The sequence below is a fragment of the Pinus tabuliformis genome, chromosome 5_2 (genome assembly GCF_031772625.1).
Source record: "Pinus tabuliformis cultivar Carrire ecotype Pingquan chromosome 5_2, CPIR1, whole genome shotgun sequence".
NCBI classification, from domain to species: Eukaryota; Viridiplantae; Streptophyta; class Pinopsida; order Pinales; family Pinaceae; genus Pinus; species Pinus tabuliformis.
Window position 1 is genome coordinate 969,497,448 of NC_142306.1, and position 16,173 is coordinate 969,513,620.

Below are 16,173 nucleotides of genomic sequence, written 5' to 3' on the forward strand. Positions count from 1 at the left end.
ATGACAGCTGCTAGGTTTAAAGATGTCGGAACACGTCTCTAGCCTAGACCTCTAAATGTGAGCGTTAAGTTTCAAATGCGCCTTAGTTTAATTGAATACATTTTAAAGTTTATCTTGAAATTTTTTCTTAGTTTTCAAGCCCTATCGATGTGACTCGAAAAACTCCTATAAGTAGCTATATGAGACAAAATCCTTTCAATTCGATGAATGTTTACACCAAATGAGAGTAGAGAAAAACAATCAATGCAACAAACAAGCAACCAAAAGAAAGATGACTCTTCACTACTTCGCTTTTCAACATAAAATAATGAAAACTCTTTCCACTTCTTATTCTTCCTATCAAATGCAGTTCAACTAGTCCTTTCAATAGTAAAAGTTCCTTTCCTTTCAAATACTTATGATGACGCAATTCTAGTTTTCAATGATGCTACTTAATGCATCATATCGATTCAACAAACTAGAATGATGTATTTTTCAATGGAATGATAAAATGAATTTTTCAAATAAACACTTGAATGAAAAATTTTCAAACAACCAACATCAATCATATACCAAGGAAGATAAGAAGAATTCCTCTCAAACCAAGCATGCAAAGACTCAATTGAAACAAAACAAGCAATGTGATCTATGCTTGAAAAGAGACGTTCAATCAAGAGAAGAGCAAACGAAAATTTTACTTGTTCAATTGAAACAAAGAAAAACAAGGGCTAAAACACGAAATGCATAGGGAAATTAACTAAAAACATGACTTAATGAGCAAAAAAATAGCTGAATGGATAATGACCTAGATGCCCTAGGGACACAAACAATCCAAAATCCCAAAAAATCAAGTAAGGCAAACTCAAACCAATCAAGCAAACAAATCAAGCTAACAAAGCTTTCTAGCTAGGGAGAATATGGGCAAAGAAGCCAAGAGACAGAGCTTATGAGGGCAGGACACACTAGTAATGATTTAGGAGAAACCCCGATCTTAACCTACAGGAATCGACGTGAGTTCTTAACTGACAACAATCTCCACAAGGGGGTACGTCGCAACTATTTAATAGAAAATCGTTATGATCAGCATGATTGTCAAAAAATAAACAGCGTTGATCGAGTATTCCAAGGAAAATTAAAAATTTTCATAAAGAAAAACTAGACCTGTCACTCTAAATTCAAGACTCTAGGTAGTAGACAGTGCAAAGTAGAGAAAACCAAAAAGAAAGAGTGATACGACAAAAGTCAACACAAATCATGAAATGGAAACAATACAAAGAGAGGGATGTCCTCCCCAGTGGAGCTGTCAATTTTTGGAGTAGGTAAATCTCCTTTGTAGACAGAGGTGATCCCTCTAGCCCAAGAGTGGGTCTAGCCGCAAACAGAACAATCTAATGTAAAATCCCTTAGACTAGAATCGAATAAGAGGGACTACCTCTTAGAACTCTAATCTGCTTGATGGTGATCTTGCTTCTTTGCTTCAGCTTCCTTTCATTATTTCCGTTCAAATACCTGAAACAAACACACAAGAGACAATAGAAAACGTGATAGCATACGATCACATTCAATCTACTTAAAAAGTAAAGGAATCTTAAACCATAAAATGTAATATGACGCTCAATGTAGGAAATAAACCATTAGTTGTATTAATAAAACTTAAAGAGAAATACAACCTGAGCCTTGATGTTGCACGTTCCCTTTGGCATGTCCTAGTTCCAAAACCACTAGAAGCATCTCATGATCCACCCTCAACACAATGGAATTTCAAGGCCTCTTTCCTTATGCTCCAAGCTAAACATAATAAGCTTATTCTCCCTTCACACACAAATTAGAAGGCTAAGGATCTCCATATGACTCTCAAGATTTGTAGATTATTTCATCCCTTTCACTAGCTAGCCGAGGGTGTGAAATGGGGATTTTATATCGCTTTTATGGAGGGGAAATGGATCCTCTTATGGTGGGAGAGGCCTTATCCCTTATTTGTTCCATCTTAATAGGGTAAAGGAGCCCAAATAGACTCTCTCAGATCTATCTTGCCAACCATTTACTAGGCTTCCATTCATGAAGCTTCTAGAGTTGGAAGCTTCAACTCCATTTTTAAAAACTTGCCAAAACAAGGTTGGCGCAAGTGATGAAAGGCTCACTTGCGCCGTTCGGTGCTAGTCCTGGTTTTAAACTCTAGAAATCAGCACAGGGGAAGAACTGAGCGCTAGCATCGATCCTAAAAACTAAGCTTGAAGGAAGATTCTTAGGAAATGATGAAAGAAGAAAATGTTCTACAGATGAAAAGGAATGTAGGGATATGTTCATCATGGCATAGAAACATATGAGGGTCACTATAGAGGTCCTCCAGGATCAAGGAACACGGAGTACAGGGACAGTGACAAAATATTGTGTAACAGTTTCTTGTCTATTTTTACAAGCCATACAAGTGAACAATTGTTTTATGTATGATGATGAGCTCCTCATAGAGGTCCTACATGGTCTCTCCATGTTTTGATACTTCAACAAGCATTGTTGCTCTCATTTCTTCCAAGTAGACCTTTCCGGAAGATGTGTTATGTGTTGTTGTGTGGATTTGTTCTATCTCTTGTATGATAACCTATAAGTTCTGTACCAATTGCTTATTCTTGATCATCAAATACTGAGTGTTTGATCTCACTACACCTACAAAGGCCAAGTTGGCTTCGACAATGGCATTTGGATTCTTGATGGTGTCTTCCACTATCACCCTCTCTCTAATGAATGCAAGTGATGCACGAACATCCAGAAAATGCTTTCTCTGTGATTGTACAAGCCTCTTCTAGAGTTCATCATACGACATATTTTACACATCCATTACCGGATCATCATTAAGAGGAACTATGTCCCCTTCCTCGCTCAAGGCTAACTCTGCGACTGAAGGTGGTGGAGACTAAACGGTGACTTGTGGTGTGATGGGAATTAGGTCAACATCCTCATCCTATGGATCCAGTTCCAACTCCATGTCCGCAACTTCAATTTGTTAAGAAAGCTCCCGATCCTGCATCTGTTCACTCTCCCCCTTTGTTGCTGGTGGTTCTATTCTTTCTCTTAGTGTTTTTTCCCTTGCCATAGTTCCTGTAATATTCCTAATTAGCCATGGCTAATTGGAATATTAGATTTTGTTCAATTTTTGCCTTCTATAGTTTTTGTAAATAAAAAAAAAGTGAGGACAGGGGACATAACTCACTTTTAGAATAAAAATTCACTTCCTAGTAGTACAACGTTGTGACTTAGAGAGGAGCCAAGTGGGCCAAAGGGGGAAGCAGAAATGGAGCCCATGCAGACACATGGAGGGACTGCGCAGGAGGGAAGAAACACGTGGCAAGAGAGGAATCACACAGGAGGAGGTGAGCCTTGGGATTGAGAGAGGCAAAGGCTATAAAGGAGAGAGGAGCCCCCTCATTTTGATCATTCTGGTTATGAGCATTTGTGATAGTCATTTTGACTTAGAGCATGCTGGCTGTTTAGCTAGTCTGCAGCACTGTTTAGTGCATTGAGTGTCTCCATTCGGAGATCTCACCCTTAGCCCCGGGGGACTTCGAGTGCCTGCTTGGGAAAGGTATTTCCATTAGAATTCCAGCAGTAGTTTCATCAACATTTCAGCAGCAGTTTCATCAGCATTTCAGCAGCAATTTCATCAGCGTCTTTGAGGAACTGCGCAGAACCCCAAGGGGGTGATTTTCGTGGGTCGGCCATTTCATAAAATCTTTCTGCGTTTTTCTGGGTTTTTTGAGTAGAGTCCGATTCTAGAGTTTCAGCCTTTTCTGAGGAGGGGAGTAGCCCCAAATCCTCATTTGATTTCCAGCAGCAACAGTAGCACGACAGTTTTTCCAGCAACTGGGACGCAGATCAGTGTGAGGCCATTCCAAGAAAGCTTTCTGTGTTTTTTTGGGTTTCTTGAGTAGAGCCCGAAACCAGAGTTTTAGCTTTTTTTGAGGAGGAGAGCAACCCCAAATCATCATTTGTTTTCTAGAAGCAACAACAGCATCCACGCATAGAGGCCATTCTTATCATTCTGAGAGTATTTCTTCACTTGCCTTGTCCAAGTCGAAGTGCCATCTGTCTAATCACCTCTTGTGCTCGTTTATTGCTCAATATAATAAAATGGCTTAGCATTTCTTGTGTACCTGCTTATATTCTCGTTTTACATTATTATATGTTGTTCCACTGTTATTTTATCATTTCTAGGTTATTATGTCAATTGCACATATTTGGTTGGAGTGTTTGCTGGGGTTTGAGGAATATTCTGGGTTAGGGATATTACAGTGGTATCAGATCATAGATCTAGCTCAGCCTGTGAAGCTAGTAATCTATGACACTGGCGGAAAAACCCTATATATGTTACAGAGGTCAGAGGTACAGAGACATTGAGCGTAGGTTGGAGAATACCTACGAAGAGGGAGACTATGTTCTGATGGTGGATGTAGAACAGGAGGAGCCTGTGGTGGACGCAGGACAGAGGGAGCCTGTGGTGGACGAAGAGCAGGAGGATCAGATGGCAGATGATGATGAGAAGAGATTTGCAGATATGCTCCTCAAATCTGTGCAGGATCTATCGAGGCAGATTGAGGTGATGGTGAAGAGATTCATGGCAGTAGAGGCCAGACAGCATGAGAGCCCATGGGTTTTTTAGGTTGGTGAGGGATCAGGCGCATCCCACCATTTGCCAGAGCAGCATGATACTGCGCAGCAGGTGGCCTCACATACCCCTACACGCTCTACCATGCTCACTTTCTTAGGAGCCAACATGGGGGCCATAGCCTATCAGGAGGCAGAGCCCGGACATATGGGCGATTATTTTGCAGAGTACCAAGCCTATGGGCAGGAGTTCAGGGAAGTCATCTCAATCAGAGATTTTGTTCAGCTCCAGCGAGATTGCAGACCCCGCAATCATCACAGAGGGTACTGGCATTACCATGATGGCGACACCCACCGTGAAGCGAGCAGATTCCACTTGCCTACGTTTGATGGCTCATCAAATAGTTCAGAAAAGTCTTGGGTGGAGAAAATGGACATTTATTTCCAGCTTAACCAAATGTCGAAGGCAGAGGCCATCAAGGTGGCAACGTTGCATTTGGATGGCGAGGCCCATGATTGGTGGTTTCATGGAATGGTTACACTCGGGCACTCCACAGTGACGTCATATGTTGAATTTACCAGGAGACTGATGGAGCGAATTGATCAGAGGGATCCAGAGCAACATTTCATTGAGCTGACGAGGCTCAAATAGACAGGAAGCCCAAAGATTTACATTGCAGATTTATTGAGGGTCTCCGTGATGGTGCCAGACCTATCCACGACACAGAGGGTCTATATGTATGTTGAGGGGTTAGCAAAGCCACTTCGGGGTTTAGTCTGATCCACTAAACTAGCCACACTCCAAGACGCTATCAGCAGGACCCGGGACTTATAGGATGTCTTACCCAGGACCCGGACACCTTACCCCCAGAGATAGCCTTTCCAGTCTAAGGGGAAGGATGTGAGGATTCCTCCTCCAAAGGGGAATCCAGGACGAGTACATCTTGATGATGATGCTAGGAGGGAGCTGAAGAAGAAGCGGTTGTGCTTCACTTCTTAGGATCCATGGGCACCGGGACATAGATGAGTTGATAGAAATAAAGCGCATTTTATTGAGGTCTTCTCCGAGAGCAGTGGAGAGGATGATGACGAGGATGATGTGGAGGCAGGAGATAGCCATGCCATACAGGGTCCTTTTCCACCACCATCGCCAGCAGCAGGTGGTGCATCTTTTGCACCCGCCAGAGGAACCCTTGTAGCATTGCGAGGAGTTCCCAAGTATCTTACACTACACGTACGAGGGACAGTACGTGGCCAGAGAGTATCAGTTTTGGTTGACAGTGGGGCGACCCACAACTTCATCAATGCCCATATGGTTGAGTAGATAGGTATACAGACAGAGAGCTTTGAGGGTTTTCAGTATTGGTCCCAGGAGATCAGACCATGACGTGTGCTTGTTATGTTCCAGATCTTTCAGTGACGATGGGCACCTACACATTGATTGACCACTTTTTTGTGGTCGATATTCCGGACACCAACATGATACTAGGTGTTCAGTGGCTCATCACTCTAGGGAAGGTCACGATAGATTGGAAGACCCTGGAGATGGAGTGGGATGATGAGAAGACAGGGAGGAATGAGAAGATATGAGGACAACACACATATCTGCCTCAAACTGTTTCGGCTCATCGGATTGAGGAAGTCTTCCGAAAGGGAGACATAGAGTGGGCAGTAGAGCTGCGTGCATCAGAGGCAGGGACTACAGGGCGGATGGTACATCCAGAGATACGGTCCATCCTTTACCGATATGCCATAGTGTTTAGGAGATTCCACCAGGAAAGCCACCGAACTGAGGGTTTAGGCACCCCAAGGCATATCGAGATGAGATTTAGTGGGATATCCAGGAGTTGCTGGCTCTTGGGCACATTCGACCAAGCACGAGTCCTTTTGCTTCTTCTGTGGTGTTGGTGAAGAAGAAGGACGGTACATTGAGGATGTGCATCGAATATAGGGTGAGGACTGATCAAAACAACCTCAAGTTCTTTTTGGAGCAGAAGCAACTACATGAGAGGCAGCAGAAGTGGATCAGTAAGATCCAAGCATATGACTTTGACATTGGTATGTTAAGGGTAAGAACAACGTGGTAGCAGATGCCCTTTCACGTAGACCAGCCACATTGTCTCTTATGAGCTTGGATACAGATTGGAGGGCTCGACTCTTAGTAGAGTACTCTAAGGATAGGTTTGCATGTGAGGTTCTAGATGGGTAGGTGGTTGATGACAGGTACAGGGTGGTCGATGAGATCATCTATTACAGGGACCAGATCTTCTTGACTGAGGGGTCTCAGCTTAAGAAGAAGATACTCCAGGCATCACATGATTCACCTTTGGCAGGACATTAGGGGTTTACCAAAACCTACAGGGCCATTAGAGGGAGGTTCTCATGGAAGGGCCTCAAGGAGTACGTACTCTAGCACATTCGGGAGTGCGATGTTTTCCAGAGGAACAAGGGAGAGATGAGCCATCCCGTGGGTTTATTGCAACCTCTTCCCATTCCGGAGGGGAAATGGGAGAGTATTTCGATGGACTTCATCACAGGGTTGCCCATGGTATAGGGAAATTATTGTATCTTTGTCGTCATTGATCAACTGACAAAGTACGCACATTTATTTTCCATATCTGCACACTATACAACAGCACAAGTGGCCAAGCTATTCTTCAGAGAGATCTCCAGGCTACATAGTCTTCCTAAGACCATCGTCAGTGACAGGGACAACTGTTTCATGGGCGGGTTTTGGCAGGAGATTTTCCAATTGGAGGGGACAGAGTTGACATCGAATACCAATTATTACCCATAGACAGATGGGTAGACAGAGATAGTTAAAAAGTGGCTAGATGGCTACTTACGTAACTATGTCAGTGGGCAGCAGCGAGCATGGCTGAAATGGCTGCATATGGGGGAGTACTGCTACAATATTTCACATCACATGTCCATTGGTATGTCACCATTCTATGCCTTATATGGGTATCATCCTTTATCATTTGTTGACGTGATGTTTGGTGATAGCAGGGCTCCTAGAGCCAAGATTTGGATCCAAGAGAGTCAGGATATCCTCCGAGCTCTCAAGGATAACATGGCTACAACACAGAACCAGCAGAAGCTGTATGCTGACAGGGGTCGGGTGGAGAGGAAATTCAAGGTAGGGGACATGGTCTACCTATGATTACAGCCATACTGACAGTCGTCACTAAGGTAGAAGGGGGTTGAGAAGCTCAAGCCCTGCTTTTATGGGCCATACAGGGTGATACATAGGATTCGACAAGTTGCATATGAGTTGGAGTTGCCCCAAGGCAGCAAGATTCATAACATTTTTCATGTATCATGCCTAAAGAAGGCATTGGGGTAGCAGGTGATAGTGACAGATGAGCTACCACCCATGGATGATGAGGGGCATTTGGTATTGCAGCCGGAGGCTATCATTGATACCAGGGAGAGGCAGCTGCAGAGCAGGACAGTCCGAGAACTCTTGGTGAGGTGGAAGAATTTGCCGGATGAGGATGCCACTAGGGAGAGTGAGCAGATCTTACAACATCCATCACTTCAATGGCTTGAGGACAAGAAACATTTTTCTGGGGGAGACTGTAATATTCCTAATTAGCCATGGCTAATTGGAATATTAGATTTTGTTCAATTTTTGCCTTCTATAGTTATTTGTAAATAAAAAAAAGTGAGGACGGGGGACATAACTCACTTTTAGAATAAAATGTCACTTCCTAGTAGTACAACGTTGTGACTTAGAGGGGAGCCAAGGGGGCCAAAGGGGGAAGTAGAAATGGAGCCCAGGCAGACACATGGAGGGACTGCGCAGGAGGGAAGAAACACGTTGCAAGAGAGGAATCACACAGGAGGAGGTGAGCCTTGGGATTGAGAGAGGCAAAGGCTATAAAGGAGAGAGGAGCCCCCTCATTTTGATCATTCTAGTTATGAGCATTTGTGATAGTTATTTCGACTTAGAGCACGCTGGTTGTTTAGCTAGTCTGCAACACTGTTTAGTGCATTGAGTGTCTCTGTTCGGAGATCTCACCCTTATCCCCGAGGGACTTCGAGTGCCTGCTCGGGCAAGGTATTTCCATTGGCATTCCAGTAGTAGTTTCATTAGCATTTCAGCAATAGTTTGATCATCATTTCAGCAGCAATTTCATCAGCTTCTTTGAGGAACTGCGTAGAACCCCAAGGGGGTGATTTTCGTGGGTCGGCCATTTTAGAAAAGATTTCTGGGTTTGTTTAGTAGAGTCCGATTCCAGAGTTTCATCCTTTTCTGAGGAAGGTAGCAGCCCCAAATCCTCATTCGATTTCCAGAAGCAACAATGGCATGGTAATTTTTTCAGTAGCTGGGACGCAGATCAATGTGATGCCATTCCATGAAAGCTTTCTAGGTTTTTTTGGGTTTCTTGAGTAGAGCCTGAATCCAGAGTTTTATCTTTTTTCGAGGAGGGGAGCAGCCCCAAATCATCATTTGTTTTCTAGTAGCAACAACAGCACAACAGCAACATCCACGCAGAGAGGCCATTCTTGTCATTCTGAGAGTATTTCTTCACTTGCCTTGTGCAAGTTGAGGTGCCATCTGTCTAATCACCTCTTGTACTCATTTATTGCTCAGTATAATAAAATGGCTTAGCATTTCTCGCTGCATTTCTTGTGTATCTACTTATATTCTCAGTTTACATTATGATATGTTGTTCCACTGTTATTTTATCACTTCTGGGTTATTATATCATTTGCACATATTTGGTTGGAGTTTTTGCTAGATTTTGAGGAATATTCTGGGTTAGGGATATTATAGTGCCTTTCCTTTCTTCTTCTTCCTCCTTCTGCTTCTCCTCTTATTCTCTCCTCCTTTATTTCCATTCTTCCCTCAGTTCTTGTTCTGCTTTCTACACCCTTAGTTCTGCTTCCTGCAAGCTTTGTTTTTCTCTCTTACTCCAGTCTGCTCTTTGTATCCTCTCTTCCTCTTTACTTCTACTGCCAAATTTTCCTCCGTGAGGATTGGATCCACTTTCATCTTATAGATTTGTTCTCCCTTTGTATTATCAACGACCTTTCTCTTTCCCTTATCTTGTACTGGGTTGTTGCCTTCTGTTGTTGTTTCTTCTAGATTTTCTTCCCTTTACAGAGTGGCCTATGAAGTCCCTGCTATACTGATCGGCTCACGGGGTTTGGAGGAATTGTAGTAATTTCTCCATGGATCCTCCTTTAGCCAATGAAATGTCTTGTTGAGCTGCTGAAAGTAAATTCTCACATAGTGGTTTTCACAAATTCTACGGGGATCATACGGATTAAAGTCTCAAGTACCAAATGCAAAATTCAATATCTCCTTTCCCTCGGTATCCACAACTTTCAAGTTCGTTATCTTGTATAATCCATTTTTCATATGAAGGGTTGAGGAGGGTGCTTTCTTCTTCCTATGCAAAGCTACTAACAACCTTGTGGCAAGATGATATGACACTTCTTGCATGACAAGCTTGTCAGTGGCATACCATGGAAAAACATGAGGCGACTTATCTCTGCTGAACACTCTAAGGTGCCACTTGATGAGGAAAACTAATTTGTGATCTCTGCTATTACCTCCATTGCTCCACGTGACATGCAAGGTGGTTCTTCTTCAAAGATCATCTTGTAAAGCGACATGATGAAATGGTCAACTAGTTGTTCCGTTACTCCTCGATGACTACAATCAAAAAGAGTTTTACAATAAATATGAGCTACATTTTCTCATGGCATCCATGTTTATTTCATGCCAGGAAACTAAGTCTGTGCACAGATTGCATCCAGTAAATATGTAGACATATAAAACCTTGCTTTCTCGCCATTGGGAGGATACTAGGCTTGTGCTACATGGGTTCTCAACTGATGAGCCAACAAATATGATCAGTTGAAAAACCTACCCTCATTCACCACCTGGTTCAATAAGATTTCCCACCCTTTCAGAAAGTTCTTCGTGCTCTACTAATCATAGATTCATCAAGATAAGATAACTAAGAGCTGGTAGGCCTTCTTGAGAGACTTTGTCTTGTATGAATGAGTGGGTTTCTATCGAAACTTCAATGGATCTTTCACCGAAATTTTCACAATATATATTGTGCTCACATAGTTGTTAGTGGCATAGAAGTATGATTCCATGAGCTTTACTGGTCCAGGAAGATGATACATACGCTCATAATCTTCTGCTAGAAAGGTAGTAAGCTTTTTTCTGCTAGCACTGCTCAATTTCATTGTCTTCTCATCAATGTTGAAATAATCCAGTTAATGATATCTACACATGGGAAGATCTGATATCAGCATGCAACCTTATGTAGTCCTGACTACCAGATGCCGAGATAAACTTATTAGTTCTCTAGATTTTCCTCGAGGTTCTTTGTTGAAAGAGATTCATTAACTTGCTGCCATGTTAGTGTTGACTCCTTCTATATAAACAATTGTGTCATCATTTACTAGAAAGTCTATTGTTGTTTGTTCAACTACTTCCCCAATACTTCTTTCAATGGTCTCTTTTGAGGTATCTCTCTTTGGTGCCATGGTGAGAGTGAGTGTTGGAGATAAGAGCTCAACAATTGTGGTACATGTGGGATATAAAATACACTTAAGGAAAAAAACATTAGCCTTATTAAAATCTAACTTGAAAGCATGATTAAGCAGAAAACCAGGAAACTGGTGAGAGGGATTTTAGTTTTGATCAACAATCAAGGGAGACTAGTCATGGAAATTCTGCACTGCATAGTCCCAGTAGCCAAGGGTGCAACTTGAGGCTTGAAACTGCACAATACACAATTCATCCTGAGCAGTGGCCAAGGTAGTTGATTGAGCCCTAGAACTGCATACTACATAGTTGGGCCAACTTGTAGTGTGCACTGTGTAGTCTCAGAAACCAAGCTCTAGGCTTGAGCCTTAGGATTGCGTAGTGCCCAGCTAGGTAAAGTGAAAAATGGCCAAGTAAAGTGTATATATGCCCGGTGGAAGTGCGGAAAATGAGCATATCTAAGTAATTATGTGACATTGAGTGAAAATTTGACTAAGTATGAATGAATCAATGTAGATCAAGTGTATAAACTAAACAAATGGGAGGAACATCAAATATGTGAGGAGAGTCACCGCAACGATGACCATCAGTGCAAAAAAAAAGAAATTGATGTGAACTTGTGAAAGGCAAACAACAACTTGAAACAACCTTCTACAAGATAAAATAAGTTAAAACTCTACCGACCATGAAGATAAATAAGAAAAACAACACTCACACAAGAGAAATGACAAAAAACGGTAGAAAAAGAGGCAAAAAGCAATAAAAGTGAAACTCACCCGGAAAAGAAACGACGGCAACAGTTAAGGTTCCTTGATCTCCTCGGGAATTCTAGAGCTCCAATATCAAATGTGCAAATGATATCTAGAGGCGTTGATTAAATATATTTGAGTGAATTAGGGTTTATGACGTGCACTCCTAAAATCAAGTCAAAAACGGCTCTTGGCGGAATTTTCTAAAAATACCAAATGTGCCTCCTTTGGGAAACAAAAAATAGATCCCTATTTTTTCGGCATGCTTTTTTCTCTTTATCTTTTCTACATTTTTTCTTTTTTGGGGAAACTTGCCATGCATACTATTGGGAAACATTGCACAATTCTAGGGAACTGGGAAACTTTTCGGCTCAGTGCATTGCACAATTTCTAAGCTAAAGGGAAGGATTGTGAAATTTATGGGCTCAGTGTTGGGATGTCATCCATGACTTCGCAGTTTCATAGCTCAAGGAAGAGCTTCCAGTTAAGATTGTGTAGTTCTAATCATCAAGGTTTGGCTTTCCCTCATGGATTGCACAGTTTCTAGAGCCAAGCCTAGAAATGTTGCAAGACCAAGTTACGAGGTTAGATTCTCACTTGGAAAGATCAATTAAGTGTGAAAACAAGCCAACGTAAGCATAGGTGAAAATGATAAGTCTAAATCAAAACATGAATAGACGGTAGCAGTGTAAGATAAGCTCCTATGACAAGGAGGAAACACTCCAAAATCGAAGCATAGGCAAAATTTTGGAGGGTGGTTGTAGCCACTACAACATGTCCCTAATTCGCCTTTGAGATAATAATGTCCCTTACATTTAATGAAGTCATAACATTGACACTTGAAAACATGGATGAGCTTGGAACTGAAATTAATATGTGCATTAATTCTTGGCTCACTGAGATAATGCAAGTGCCATAGAAAAAAAAATCATCCTAGAGGGTGAAGATTAATTCAAAGCAAGGTTTGGTCTTTAATCACGACAATCTATGGTTTTAAAGATGCATGGGAAGGATGATGGCTTTACAAACCCTACTGTGGGTTGAGTGATGCCATAGTCATTAATAAAAGATTCCTTTACTCTATTACAATGCATATTATAGAAAATAAAGGCTTTAGGATGCATAAGAATCTTAATCCATCATTAAAGAAACAAATCCTCTACAAACCTGATGCATTAATAATATCAATATACTAGGATAAAACATTGTATGCGTCACCAAAACTCAAGCATCAATAGGGTTTGATAAAAACCATGTCAATGCAATATTTCACAAATTCAAGGTCATAACTGCAATCCTCAAGGCCTAGACAAGAAGAGGGGGACTCAAAAAATTATTGGGTATGTTTTATATTATTTCCATGACTAGTATCACATGTTGTATGTTGCACCAAGCGTAGCAAGGGCATCACACCCTATCGAGGGGTTTGCAGGGGGCAGTAGCCCCCCTGCACAGGGTCCGTGGTAGCGCCATAGGAAAAAATAATTATGTATACCCAAAGATGGGGGACGAACCTACCCATGTTTTTGTGCATGGATTTTGGACATGGTTTTAGGCATGATGGTTTACTTCCCATGGTATTTTGTCTATCCAATCAAGGAACTACGATTATGTTCTAATCTGGGTTAATGGATTGGGTTATGAATGCTTTGGCATGTACATATATGTATTGTAACATTGAAAGGAATAATAATGAAAAATCAATATGGTATTCCCAGTTTTGGGATCCAAGGGAAAATATATGTGTATATTTATTTTATGTTCTCACCATTGTATATTTTTATGTTTTAAGAATTCACTTGTAGATAATTTCTCTACATGGTTAAAACCTACAAAAAATTGGTGAAAGGAAATTTTTTGGGTGGTATTGTAGTGACTATAGCACTAGGTTTGGTCCACCTAAAGGATTTAAACAATTAGAATAATTTAATTGATAATTTCCATAAATTTTCCAGAAATATGATGCTAACATCAACGGTATCTCTTCATTGGAGATAAAGGAAACCTTGAGTTTTTCTATGTATCAACATGCATTTCCATGTGCTTGCTTATGTGAGGAATTGTCTACATAATGGGATGCCTATGATGCTAAGCATGCAAACACTGAGTCATCCAGTTCACATGGGTCATGAAAACATGCAATCTTTATTTAAGACTTGTGGGCTTTATGCTAATTTTTTATGTTATGTTTAGTCAAATTTTGATAATAAATAGAGGACTCAACCTCTTAGAAAAGGTGTTTGGTTTCTGGAGTTAATTCTTAAGGATCGTAGTGGAGGATTAATTCAAGTCTTAATTCAAAAAATCCTCTTGGAGTCTACACGTTTTGGATGACTGAATTATGTGCATCAAGACTTCATCATAGATTATTCTTCAATCACGTTACTATTACAATTTTCTAGCAAAAATTGCAATATGATTAAAACTATATTTAATATTGAATGAATTGCCAAATGTATTTATTAAATAGATATTGTCTTAAAGAATAAAGATATTCTAGGATTATTTTTGAATGTCTCATGGTTAAGGTTTATCTCTTAATTAAGTTAGTTTCTTGGATATCATATGATAAACAATATGTTCTTAATGGAATTACTTATTCAAGAATCTACAAGCTTTAGATAATTTCATTTACTACTACCATAGGTTACCCTTGGCATAGAATTATTTGAAACTCTTTAGTTTAATTCTTTTATAAAGTAGATAATTATAGAATTTCAAACTCATAAAAGGAGTAGAAAAAATATAATTAAAACACCTTTAAAGCCCCTTGAAAGGTTTCCAAACAATAACCCATAGAGTTATATCACAACAAACATGGAAGAGTATGCTTGAGTCTCTTTCTCAAGTTTAATCCTTACTTTTGAGAATTAGGAATCCATCTCCCTCAACACCACCAATTTCTAGTGATCTGTTTTTGTTAGAAAATAATGATGTTGGCTACATGTTAGGGTGACTCTTGAGATTGTATCAACAAAATATAATCCAAAGACCCTGAATATTGTAAATTTTCTTTCTTCGAAATAAATAAAACTTGTAACTATATTAAAATATGCGATACAATGGGTCCCTCCTTGATGTGGGATTGGAGTGGTTCTCGATTTATCGCATTTTCACTTCTTCCTTATTACATATTCTCTTGGTCCTTGTTCAAATTCTAAAGTAGAATTTGTAGCATTGTGGACATTTTTTTTCTTGTATTAAATATTGGTCTCTCTAAGTTACAAATTCTGGTGATTCAAAGTTGGTGATTAATTGGGAAAGTAGAAAAGTTGAAATGCAAAATGTGAAGTTAAAACCTTTGCTCTATCAAATTATGAAATCTCTACATATTTTGGAGTGGGCTTCTACTTTTCATATATTTAGAGAGGTAAATGTCAAATCAAATGAACTTTCCAAGTGAACATTTCCACTTCATGATGGGTCCTCTATCATTCATGAATTCTTACAAGACAATATAGTGCAAGGATTTTCTTTCTCCTTTCAAATTTTATGATGATGTGTAGAAGTGTTCAAAAGGTGAGATGTAGAAATCCCAATTGTGTGGGGAGTTTTCAATTTTGGTATGACTTGTGAGGTTTTTCAGTATATATTAGTAGGTTCAATGGAGAGTCATTGATCTTTTTTGTGGGTGATTGAAATCTAGCTAATTCAAAAAACATTAGAAAAAAATTATAAATATCTAGTGCTCCTCAAAAGGAGAGTAATATGCATATTTTTCATATATATATGAGCTTCCTAGTAGTCCATGAAAAATAAAAGCACTACTATCAAATCCTTAGATTAAAGGAAGAGGAACACTATAAAATCTTATCAAAAGGAATATGGTGCATTATTTGGATGTAAGATTGTATTACTAAAATATATTCATACTTTTAGATTGCACTCCATGGACATATTATTAGTCCTTTCCATTTTAGGGAGTATAGTTTTCATTTTGAAATTAATTTATGTTGAATTTATATTATTTTTTTAATTTTGTGTACCTTTTCTATTATTTGGCGAAAAATGTTTATTAATATTTTTTAATTCCTATTTCTACTATACAATGTCAAAGTTTATAAAAAAATTATTGACGCATAAATGAGACTAAATATCTTGTAGTGGAGGGTGACATTTTTGAAATATTGATCAAACTTGCAAATATATATATATATATATATATATATATATATAAACAACATTACCAATTTTTATTATTATTATCACGCTCCCACTTAATTAATAGTTCTAACATGACATTGGTATTGCATTAATGAAACTTGGATGGCATAAAAAAAATCAATGTATATCCATTCACTACTTATTACACTAATGGTCAAAATTGTT